Source organism: Caloenas nicobarica, chromosome 2, assembly GCF_036013445.1.
Source record: "Caloenas nicobarica isolate bCalNic1 chromosome 2, bCalNic1.hap1, whole genome shotgun sequence".
NCBI classification, from domain to species: Eukaryota; Metazoa; Chordata; class Aves; order Columbiformes; family Columbidae; genus Caloenas; species Caloenas nicobarica.
In genome coordinates, this window is record NC_088246.1 from 22,062,306 (window position 1) to 22,075,318 (window position 13,013).

The window sequence follows — 13,013 nt, forward strand, 5'->3', positions numbered from 1 at the left end:
ATTGCTCTTAGAATTTTCTCTCATTTTTCATGGCTTTATTAGGCAGACAAATCTCACAATGTATTCTGCGAGGGCAAAACATCACTTATGTGAGAGAAGAAACCCATGTACAGGGTCTTCAGAGCTGCGTTACCAACATCAACTATCAAAATTATAAATAATGTGTGTGTGGGGGGGGTTATCTGTTTGATCTTTTAATTCGCATTGCCTTTATCATTAGCCATCAAACAGCACTGAATCCAATTCAGTGTCAGTAGTTACAAAAAAGATAAATATGGATATGTGCTGTAACTTACATGAAGGAAAAAACAAAAGGTATAAGATCAAGGAGACTGTCAGTAAAAGTAGTTTGAGTACAGAATGTCCTGCAGTCCCTATCCTCTGCAATATGTTTTGTTTGACTGCAATATTTGCAAACCAGCAATCGAATGTCATGTGAATCTCTCCTTCTCAGTGACCTCTCCTGTACAGTTCTCATGTACTTTCTAAGGGTCTGTTTTTCCCAGAGATCCTTGATTTTTTTTTTTAATTCATTCTGTCATAGACAACACAGAATTAACACTGAGGTATTATTATGTAATATATAGACCCTTCACTGATATAATCTCATTTCATAATTGATACGAAATAATCTAAGTTGTAGAATATGAATGAGTTTTTGCAAAGATTTGTTTGTTTTGCAAAATCCAAGTTGAAACCATGAATGAAGGAAAAGTATTTGCATTTCACTTATAACACTATGGCAAGGAAGATACTTGTGTAAAGAGTGTAACACAGGGGCAATAAGGGAGGAAAAACCATGTAAATCTCTGTTTATTGCAGACACCATTTTGCTTGGGTAACAATATGCACGCTTCAGTACGCTGTGGTGGGATATATTCTCAAAATGCAGACTTTGGGGCTGAGTGCTCAGCAGAGTGCTCACTGTATGTTTGTACTTGACTCTGTATGTGATGCTGCCACTAATCTCTAAAAAGACAGAACACTAGGGTATTAATCTATAACTTTTAAGTCTAAATTCCCACTAGATCTGTTATTTTTCACGCTTGTTTAGTTAGCCATTTTATGCAGTACTGAGTCTTAGTCCTGAGAATATTTCTTGAAGAGAATAGGCCAATAGCTCTTAATCCTTACCAAAGGAATAATAGTTAATTTTAGTTCATACTGCCTATTAGGTGCATGTAACTTTTACTAAGATTTCCTTTGTTCCAGCTAGATTTTTTTTAAACCTTAACCAAATATTTTCACTGTGTTACCCCATTAGACAACACCGTGTTCATTTTTTTCTTTGCCGTTGGTAGAATCATTTTCGTCATCCATTCCAGCTAGGACGTAGCTGTATTCTAGCAGTGTGCTGCACTGACTTGCCTCTCTTTCAGTCTCACTTTGAGTTTTGATCTCGAATAAGAAATAAATAGTGAAACCCATCCCTAATAACATGATGAGGACTAGAGTAAGTAGTATCCGCTTATTCGTGTGACCATGTGTTTTGTCCTTTTTGGCATCTGTAAATAAATACAAAACAAATGAAGTGGGTATACTGTAGCCATAAAAAATATGAAGAGTACTGAAAAATATTAATTTAATTTCCCCCTTGATTTCCAGGTTGTTAATCAGCAACCCACATTTATGAAGGAAAGGGAATACAACCTCAACATCTTCTGGCCTTCTTCCACGGTTCTCTTGGGGCAAGGATAGGAGGGTGGGCAAAGAAGCTGTGATAATTAAGGTGTAGATGTTATTGTATGGGGGTTTTTTAGGAAAAGAGTTTTATTAAAAATCTATCATAATGTCTTGTGTCAGTCCCTCTCATAGATCTTAGCATGCAAAATAAGGAGCAAAGAGGGGGTGATCAGTTTACCAAAACATTTAGTTATCCAGGGATGACCAAAGTGTCTCATCAGTACAGCTAAATTATGCTGGGAATGAATTCAACGGCAACTAAGTAAATTAAGTTCACATAAATAAATCTATTAAAAAGAAATAAATATTAAATACCAATTCATAAAAAACCTCAAGTGTTTATTTTCCTGTCTCTTTGAAACTCTTGGGAAGGAAAAATAAATCCTGCCTTCCACATTGCAGCTGCTTTATGAATAGCTGTCAAAGACAAAGACAAATGTTAAGTCAAAATCTAAAATGATCACATCTTCATCCTGACAGTTTTATATTGGCAAAAGGTGCAGTAACCTGCGCATCAATGATAGCTCATCATTTCTCCTGGAAACACATTCGCTAAATTAACACAGATGAAAAGGTGTGATTGATTTTTAACCTGATATTCATGGCAATAAACCTGTCATGTTTTGCATATTAAAGCCTCCTTCTTGCTTCGTATTTATTAACCAAAGAATCTCCAAGCACAGGTAGTTTCTGACTGTTTTAAATGGACTCTCTCTTCTCCCCTGGTTAATAAATCTTGCCCTCTTCACTGGGTCTGCATGCCTGCGGAGACTGGGAACAACTTGATCAAACGCTCTGGGTATCTGACAGTTTTCCTGTACTGCATACAATTTCTTTGAGACACAGCGCATTTTAATTTACCATCGTTCATCCGCGTCTACAATTACATTTCTAAGCTCGAGCTTGTGCAGTTTTTCCCGGCCGTGCAAAGAGGGCGCCAACAGCAAGATGTTCCTGTGGGCGCTGGGTGCAGGCTGGATGGTGGCCAGAGCAAAGGCAGATCTTCCCCCGAACAGCTGGAGCCACGGGGAGAGTCGGGGTGCAGAGAGAATTGGGGTGCAGGGAGCGTCAGGGTGCAGGAGGGTCGGGGTGTGGGGAGAGCTGGGTACGGGAAGAGTTGGGGTGTGTGTTCCAGCACAGAAAGTACTGGGAGCTGGGCTGCTGCAGCAGATACACAGCAGTGCACTAAGCTCCAGTGTGTTTGTGAGCACGAAGGAACTGTGACTGTTAAATTGTCCCTTGGAAGGATGCAGAGCTCACTGTAATGTGATATTTGCTTGTGCTGAAAACCCCACTCTGCTGGAGAACCTGGTGCCAGGGAATGTTCTCTGTAGTCTGGCAATGCACGTAGGGGCCACTCACAGTCGAACCCAATAAATATACTGTGTGTTGACATGAGCTTCTGCTTTCTGATATATCTGGTAACAAAGAATTAGCTTACTATAGCGTCTATTCCTCTGACTACCGAAAGGAAATTAGGAGTTCCCCTAAAAGGATAATTTTCCTTTTCAAAAAATTCTCTGACACCGCTACGTACGCGGTTGCTTTCCCCACCAGCTGCACCTTTGCTCTGGGAAGGGAAAGGACAGAATCTCAGAAACATCCCGAACCTCAGGGTTGCAAAACAGGGTAGGAAATCATACTTTTTTTTTGCGGAATTAACAGTTAAACTACAAAATACCACATGGCTGCTTGGCTCATACTTTTCTGATATTTCTGCTTCCTGACCAGAGCAGATGGTGCTCGGTTACACAGAAACACAATATTAAAAAAAAAATGCTAACCAAAACACTTCTATTATTTTCAAAGGTCACTATACATGCTCTGGATCATGCTTCCGTTCTGTTATTAATTAAATAGAATTGCTTCATCCATCACTTACTGGAACAGCATGTATCATAGTACAGCAAGAGGAGGAAAAGCAAATTATTGATGCAAACCTTGTTCCATAGAAAGTGAATACGGATCTTAGCAGAAAAATATGTGTGTATATTGGAGGGGAGAAAAACAACAATGGAGTTTTAAAATTTTCTACAAAATATTGATCATCTTTAGTCATTAATTGAATATTCATCACAGAATGCAAGAAAATCTAAGTTATGAAGCAATACAACTCCGATGTGGGTGCTCCCCAGCTGTGAGCAGATGGGAGCCAGCTGGGACGTGTTCCCCACCGGGACACAAAGCAAACGGGGTGGGGTTCTCACAGACCAGGAATAGGAGACGTCCTCAGGGAGGACTGAGGTTAGAGGGTGACCACACACTGGCTGAATTTAGAAGTGAGATTCCATTATTACCTCAGGTATGGACAGATAAAATTATGTGTTATATCTTGCTTTATTAAAGAACAATATATTCTGTGTTGTGCCTCTCAAGAAATATTCCTATTACCTCTCTGCATCTTTGCTACTGAGCCAGATATAGCCAAGATATTTGAACTGAGCCAGTCTCCATGCTGGCATTCCTTTGGTAGACCCATGCAATATCCAAGGCCCATAACTGAAGCCAAGCAAATTTCTTTTCTACAGCCTTTAGTACCTCCTGGATAAAACCATCAACTTCCAAGAATCTTTAGATTATATGCTATTATTATATAATTTTGTTTTCAATTAGCTTCTCTTCAATTAGTTCCTGAAAATCAACTATGTATCTTATTCATGTCTCTGTCCATTTAATGAAGTCTGCTTATGATTATCTATAGAAATTAAAATATTTACCATGTAGATTTCTGTATATTCCTATCTAAAAAACACTTGTCTTGCTTATGTATAAGTCTGCATGCTCTACTAAGAAGTTTGATTCAGCCAAATCTTCTACAGAAGTCAACACACCATCTGTAAGAGAACTGACAGAAGATGATTGGAGGTATCCCCTGCATTAGAAGTCAGTGGTAGTTACAGCCTTTGATACAGGACAACGTCAATAGTAAAACCTCTCCTGCTGCTTGGGAGTAAGCAAGGATTTAAACAGAGACCAGAAAGTGGTGTTCAGCTGTAGAGGAACAGCACAGACTGTGAGTAAAGTCGTCAGAAATGGAAGACATGAAAGCACAGTGAACATGATGATTTTTAAACCCCAAGGTGCACATTATTTTCAAGTGATTGGATAACATTTTTCATAGGTATTATGGACTATTTGTTCTTTTTCTATTTGTTCTTCACGGTTTGACAGGATATTATGTAGCATGTAATACTGCGCAGTAAATAAATTTGCAGTTCAAATGGAATCACTAATTTTTCTGTCAATGGTGGTGGAGGAAGAGGACTGAGAGAATCTAAAAAGATATGAAGCAAAAGGACCCATTTCTTTTGGGCAGTATAGTGCTTCCCTTTCTCTTTCACAGCCTCCTGAGGCATGGATGAGGTGGCTGATGATTCAGCAGTGTAGGTGGAAGAGAGCCAAGGAGCAGCTCATGGTTTTGGCCAGGACCAGATGCCCCCGAGATGGGAGAGGGAAGGGTTTGCCCCCTCCAGCTCTGCACGCTGCCAAAGAGTGCCGCTGGTAGCGGATCATGCACCCCTTGTTAAAAATAAGTGATTGTTATTATGATATTTACTTCTGCTCTCGTGTAGGGAGAGGTATGGAAAAGAAGGGATAAGGCCAGAAAGAAGTTAACCTGTTTTAAAATCTTACTAAAAAGAGAAAAATTGTGAATAAAGAAGTATAAGAAAAAAGCACAACTGGAAAAACAAACAAAATGCAAACAGGACCTGTGAAAAATAAATGAGGCATCGATTTCCTTTTTTTATTATGTGTAGATTTTGCAGCATTAGTTTTCAAGACATTTTTAAGTGATTTTTTTAAAAATGTAAATATTGAAATCCTGTCTTTGGGTAAAAATAAGAATTACCTGATTGAATGCACTGAGTCACAGACTGAGCCCAGCTCATTTCATTGGCATTGGAGTTATAACAGTGGCTTTGGAAAGGAATCCAAGATATGTGATCAGATTCAGGACATTTTTCAATATCCTGCGGAGGATCAGAAGGAAGTACCTCTAAAAGAAAAGAGATATTATAGATGTGCTTATTCAGTAGGGATTGCAGTTCTTCAGATTTGAACTCAAGCTTAAAAAAGAAAAAAAACCCAAACTTTCTTAAAAGTGCTTAAAATATTCTTCAGCACACAGTGCAAGAATTATCAGTGACTATTTCAACAGTCACAATGAGGAGCAGAATTGCTCGGTCACAGCTGAATGATTCAATATGATTCTGTGCTCTTCTGTGTTCCCAACTAAATCAAACTTGGACTATCTCAAGCATATTTGAGTGTTTAGGGAGTTTTGGTTCTAGTTTATTTTGTTATAACCAACATTTTTGTATAAATAAGCAATATGGTAAAAAGCAGGGAAAAAAACAAACCAACAAACAAAATAAAACCCCAAACAAACACAGAAAACTCTCAAACCCTCATCTATTTCAAATAAATATTTGATTTCAAATGAAATATTATCTAAGTCATAGTTTTCTGTGGGAATTTCCAATTTAATATTTTCCTCAAGATAAGAATCCTTACATAAAACTTCTGAACAGCTTGACCTCTGACAATGCATAGAATAATCTGAGGCTCATAGAATATTTTTGTAGTAGCCCCTCATTTTCCTGCAAGTAATGACATTATGGAAAGAAACTGTAACATTGTCAATTAGTACATGTGGTTTTAAAATGAAAGTTGCAAATGAGTAGAGTTGAAGTTCAAAGCATGGCCTGGAAAAGAAATTGAAGAAAAACTACAGAAAAACAGATCAAAAGAAACTCAAAATTTCCATTAACTCAATGTCACTAGAACTAACAGCGATTGCTCCAACACAAATGAGAAAGCAAAAATGTTCAGTCCCATGCTAAAGTTTGCCTGTAGCTTTTAATTTGTAGTGATGTCAGTGACCCCCATAGAATCACTATGAAGTATGAACTTTTGTTTGGGCTGATAACAGATTCTTTTTTTTTTTCCCCCAACACTATAATACTTTAGCAGAAGCCACCAGACTGCTGCATGAATAACCAGACACAACCTTTCCTCCTTTCACCAGTTTTCAGAATCTGGTAACAGTGAAGCTGTAACCACTGTATGAACACTGTTTGTGTTGAAGGACCTAAATTTATTTTATACTTAGTGGACTATTGATTGTAATCCTTCCCTCAAAATCCCTGTCAACAGAAAGTTTCACATTCTAAACTAGAAGTGAAACATTGAGTACTCCCAGAACCGCTATGTTCTCTCTGTCTGCAACATAGAATAGCTCCTACAGCAGTTATCACCCCAGTTCAGTGAAATGGCAGTATCCTGGCAGGTGAATGAAAACTCCATCAAAATAAAACATTGCTCATGCAAAATAAAGGTATTGACATTACATACTGAGGCTTATTATTCCTTAGTTTGTATTACAGTCAAAGCAGATCCAGCAAGGTTTCTGCCATAAAATCAAAAGTCATCACTGTATCTTGCCCTCAGATTTTTTGCAGATAGGAAAATGTGTTTCATTACAAAGTGCTGTTTTCCAGGTCCCACTGAACTCTAGATATACACAGCCTATTTTCTCTTTTCGTTCTGTATAGTACCACTTAGAAAAACTTATTTTCCTTTTATCAGTCTATCTGTAATAGTCATAATTCTAAAATTGAAACAGACATTTAACACGTTTTTTCTGTGTTCTCCTCTGCTGTTTTGGGTAAGCAGATTCATACAAATGCACATTTTCACAGTGATATACAGAGCTCAGTTTGTATATCTGTACTAGTACTGTTAAATTATTAATTAAATCAGGACTCAGCAGTGTACAAGCAAGGCACAGCAGTTTGCTTCCCATGCTGTAACAACCCACGGAGGTGTTTTGAAGGCTAAAGGGTGCTTCACGGGTACTGCTGGTGCTCAGTCCCTTTGTTGGGCAATGCTGTGTGGTGGAATCACTGTCCTGGAGGAGTCAGGTCACCATGAAGAACGATGAGACCACAGGAACATGAAACCAGTGGAAAGCTCAGGTGGAAACAAGTCTCAGAGGGTGGCTGTCAAACAGGGACTGTAAGCTCAGATACAGTTTTGAGAAGAATCATCCCGGAGTAAACTGTAGCTATGACTATGAAAAATCTGAGAAAATTATTAGTTTGTTAGGAGCAAAAGGAGAATACAGAGAAGTGGGAAGTCTTGAGTGTCTGTTTAGTCTTCTCTCCTCACCTCACCGCCCCCCGCCACTTTTTTTTTCAGGAAGAATCGGAAGAATTACAAGGAAAAGGGAACAGGCACAGACAGTATATTGCTGACATTAAGAACTGAGGGATAAAGTGTGCTCCCACTCTAGTGTCTAGACGTGCCAAGAGGCCAGGTACACAAGCCCCTCCTGAGCTCGGCACCGTCGGGTCAAGGTCGCTCCCTGGGGAACAGGAGGAACCACAAAGCTTCACTCTGCAACAGCGGGACTGACTCGCTGTCGTGGTTTGCAACTGCATACTGACTAGAGAAGCTGACGCTCATTCCAGCACTCAGTCACAGAGCTGATCAGATTGGTACTCAAGTGTTCCCTTACACAGTGGTGGACCTGGATCTCGGTATTCACTTGTTCTGGTACAGTACAGCTTTTACTGCTTTTAATCTTTGGAACTTAGCAGGCATAACAAGGAGGGTGTTCAGAGGCACAAGGTATGTACTGTGAACCCTTCTGATCCAAAAAGTAATTAAAAAGATACAGCTGCCAATGATCATGAGGCACTAACCTCAATGACCCTGTTGTTCTCTTCGAGTAGAATTCACCTCTCCCAAAAAGGGCCATCTAAAAGTTAACCAGGTAGCTTGACCTAAGTGTCTCAGATTCCCACAGCATTAGTAAAGAGAGGCCAGCATTGTCAAAGGTTCCCATCCTTCTCCGTTGCCTAAGATGGAGTTTAATGATTTGAGATGGATGAAGTTAAATGAAGTACTGTCCTTCAGTCCTAGGTTCCTAAATCAGTTCATGCTACAATTCTTCCTGCTGATAGTAGTCCAATCATAGCATTTAAAAGCACCACCTACCAATTTATTAATCTTACCCAATTGCTCTTGAGCCCAGTCCATAAGGGCTCTCCATATTGCACTGCCTGCAGCAGCAGGAATATATTACTGTAATAATAAAAAATGCCGGCAAGCTCTGATGATTTCTACTTGCAGGCTTTTCTGGCTTCTTCCCAATTCATTTTAGAATGAACGACTGAATAGCTGTTACCGTAATGAATGAAATCAGAAACTGGAGGAGTCGTGGGATGAAACAGTTCAGGGTCTGTAGGAAAGAGGTACAAATCTGAGAGGAAAGGGAGAAAACAATGAAAAATACTAGCTGCCTGAATAGAAGTATTATTTTTGAGTAACAGACGAATATAGTGTGGCGGCTCAAGCACCAAATAAAAGCATTTCTTATTTAAAACACGGGAGACATATTTTAATGGTAACTTGGAATTAATTTTAACTATAGCATAAATAGCGTGTTCAGGCAGAGGCAGAGAACAAGCTGTGTGTATCTGTGAAGATACACTGCACCAGACGAAGTGGTGTGACTACTGGTCACAGGGTGATTCTCCCCCCAGGGCTCTCTAGGTCACCCTCCCACAGTGCAGATTAAATTCATCCCAAGCACAAGCACGGGACAGGATCTCTCACCACTTCGGTCTCAGTACAGGGGTGAATTTCATTCTAAGCAAAGTTCGTGACTCTCCTGCTACTTCTTTGCCATGTAGGACGAAGTGAAAAAGGAAACTGTAGTTGTACCTTTTATAGTGTAAGTGGAAGTAGAAAACAAAGACCTGGAGCTAGTGACGAGGACAGAAAAAAAGCCTGCCTTCGTGTTCGGTAAGCGTTGAGAATGCCCTGGCAATTGTTTTTGCTAGTGATACCCTCATGCAGCTTTCTATACTTGCACGGGATTGAGCTGTGAAACATCTGGTCCAGCTGTGGCTTCTTCCTGTATTTTTACTCCCTGCTCAGCACTTCCCTGTTTCTATTCCTGCAGACTCTGCCGTGTTGCTGTGTTCTGGGTCTGTCTCCCACCCTGAGGGTACACAAAGAAAGACAGAACTATCGTCTTTCTGACTCTTGCTGGTCTTGTGATATGAAAGCATTGCTAGACACTGATGAGCAAAATAATCAGTTTAACTGACTTTAGTTAATCCCCCAATGGAGTATGTGTGAGGGTTTCTGGGCAGGGGGGCGCGCGGATTAGGTCTGGGCCTGTGGGTGGGGAATCTGCTTTTAGGACATTGTCTAGCTAGCTGAGATACCTATGGTGGAGCTCACTGATGGATTTGTCTTTGTGCATTGTATTTGCACTTGCAAATACAAATATAGATACCTGTATCTGTGTGTTAGCTGAGTAAAGCACAGATGGCTAGACGACTTTTCTGTCAATAAAGAAAAAAGGCATTTTGAAGGCATAGCTCTTCTAACCTGTTTTGGGCATCCTGGCTTCAAAGTGTCTGCTCGCCCTGTGCAGGCAACGGATTTAAGTGTGGGGTAGGTGGAGTCAGCCTCGGTGAGTGTTGGTGGCAATGGTGGTAGGGCAGAGGCTGTAAAGCCAAAACTTTTTTATAATCCTTACCGCAGAGCGGGTTTTGTGTCTGGACTTACAGAGCTGGGAAAGTAGCCCTACTTCCGTCACCCTGGCTGCTACCGGCACAGCCAGGCAGCTACAACTGAGGACTCATATGGTTGGATTGTGCAGTAAACATCTTCCAACAAAGAACATGAAAAGTAAAACTTACTGCTGTCCATCTGGCAAATATAGCTTTTTTTTTTTTTTTTATGCTGGCAGTCAGTGTTTTCCCAGTATGCTGCTTCATCTACAGATCTTTTTATCATTGCAATGCAGTCGGTCTAGGAGAAAAAAAAAAAAAAGAAAATTATAGTTACTGAAGTGCAAAATGTGTGGCAAAATAATAGAAATAAGTTTGAGGAATCAAATTTAACAGCTTTCTGTTGTAATTTTCTCACTCTTGTTTTCATTTATTGTTTCTTGGAAAATAAACTGATTGTATTACATATCTTAAGCAAACATACTTTCTTTGGCAGATAACTGCAAGAACTTTTGTCAGATTATAGAAATTTCTTGGACTGCACCAAATCTACTTTTATGATGTAGTTTATGGTAATACATACTGAACTGGTTGAACTTTCATTTGGATTCATGCTATAAAGGAGAAACAATAAAAGAAAGTAAAAATCCCAGCTAGTAATACTGAATACTTGCAGTAAAATCTAATAATTCTAATTAACTCTAGCAGTAATTATAATACAGCACTCCTTTTCTGCAGTTTTAGACTTCTGCAATGGAATGACAAAAAATATGCACTCTAAACAGGCCTATTAATCTCTGGCTACAGATTTAAAAACATGATCTCTGAAGTATTATTCAGTTGCCTTCTGCTTAAAACCATTGAAATAGAGGATCCTAGCTGAGAGAGAAGTCAGGCTGGTTATGCTAACCTTGAGTATGTTATCTGAGTTATGCATTTTCTGACTTTTTTCTATTTACCTGTATTGTAATATATTTTCCGTCAACTTCTATGTATTTATCTGTAAATGGGAAATGTCTTGCCCACTTTGAATAATCATAAAGGCTTCCATCTGTCCAAAGAAATGTACCCTCGCTGTTAATATCATTCAGTCCAATCCACATTTCATTGATAACATCCTTTAGGTGGAAGATTAAGAAGGCTATTAAAAAAAAAAGAAAGAAAAATAAAAGAGAGTAGCAGAAGAGTTGCCTTTCTTTAAATTCAATGTAAACCAAATTCAAAAAAAGCCACAGCCAATCACCTTTTAAAAATATTGCCAGTACCAGGTTCGGTATTATTAGACTATGAGCCAATGCTGAAAGTGAACAATTACAATGGTGATTTAAATGAAGCAGTTTGATTTCATTAAAAAAAAGGGAGGGGGGAAGGTTTTTAGATAAAAATGATAGAGACTTCTTGGAAATATTATAGAAATCAGGGCTAGAAAGGACTTCAAAAGGGTTAATCAGTCTTCCCCAAGGTAGCATCAACTGCACGTACATAATTTCTGATGGATATTTGTTTACTTTCTGACTTGAGTATCTGTGGGCATTTCATTACTATGAACTATTTCTATTTATCTTGTCTTCCAAGGCCATGGGGAACAGATTATTGTCCCCTCCGTGTGACACTTTTGCCGAGGGATGGCTCTAGTCTTCTCTGTAGATCAAGAAGCTCCGTCTTTTTCTTCATAGGTTATGCTATTTAGATCTGGAGGCTAGTTTGGCGTTGTCATTAGATGTTGAAATGTACTGGCTTCATACTTAGTGCCAAAAGGTTCATATGTCATAGCTTGCACTTGCTCATTGTGTAGAGAGGCCAAATTTCCCCCTAATGCTATACCAGCACTTCTTGCAGAGTGCCAAGTCAGTCTCTCTTCTTCTCTGGAGCCAAATATTTTATAACACTCCAGGGAGAGTAAAGGATTAGACAAAATTTCATATGTTGAAGAGTATTAAAACATTTGGTTTTGATTAATTCAGTTCTAGTCCCTGCATGTAAAGAGCAGCAGATGGGGGATCTGATGAAATGCAAATGCTTTCAGCCAGCAAGAAGGAGACCCAGCTGATCCCAACGATGCGAGTGCAGCTCTGACAAAGCCATGGGCTGCCCAAGGTTAGTGCAGGGCAAGAGCAGGCAACTTCCAAAAGCTTTTGAGGAGTTAAGCAGCTATCCAAGGTACACGGGTAGAGATTTTAGGTCACATTACTGAAAAGTGTAATTTTTGATGTTACAGGTAGAGAATTTCCTGATTGGGAACATAATTAGGAGCCGGCATCTCCCAGGTCAAGTTCTTTCAGTTATACACCACAGACTTAGAGCTAAAGCTGAGCTTATGTGAGCTCTCAGTATGAGCAGAACAGCAACAGGAAGATGTGCTCTTTTGCAGTGTATTAGTAACCCAAGGGGATTTTTCCTGAATACCAGTGTAAAAAATTGTCATTGTGGTTGTGTATGTTCTAAGGAACAGAGGATATGTTTTTTAACCGGCATGTTCTGCTTCTCCATTTTTATGCCCTATGAATGCACAAAACATTTTCCTATTGATCACACTGTGGTACTGATTTGTGGTTTCCATTCGTTTGTTGTTTCCGTTTGTCTGTTTCCTTACATTCATGTGGCCAGATCTACTTTTGCTTGGTTTAGCAAAAAACAACGCTTTTTTGTTTTCTACATTTGATCTGACATTTATTGCTGTTTGTATTACTCAAGGCAAGTTGTTGTGATTGTTGATTACATATGAAAAGTGTGATGTTTCATTTTTTCATCTGTGTTACTCAGAAAAAGGGGCTTACTCTTACAGATAAGGATAATGGA

At 39.3% G+C, this 13,013-nt stretch overlaps 1 pseudogene; it reads right to left on the reverse strand.

Annotated features, from left to right (window-relative positions):
* Positions 1-1,260: 1,260 nt before the first annotated feature.
* Positions 1,261-13,013, reverse strand: part of LOC135984977 (macrophage mannose receptor 1-like) — a 49,868-nt pseudogene continuing 38,115 nt past the window's right edge.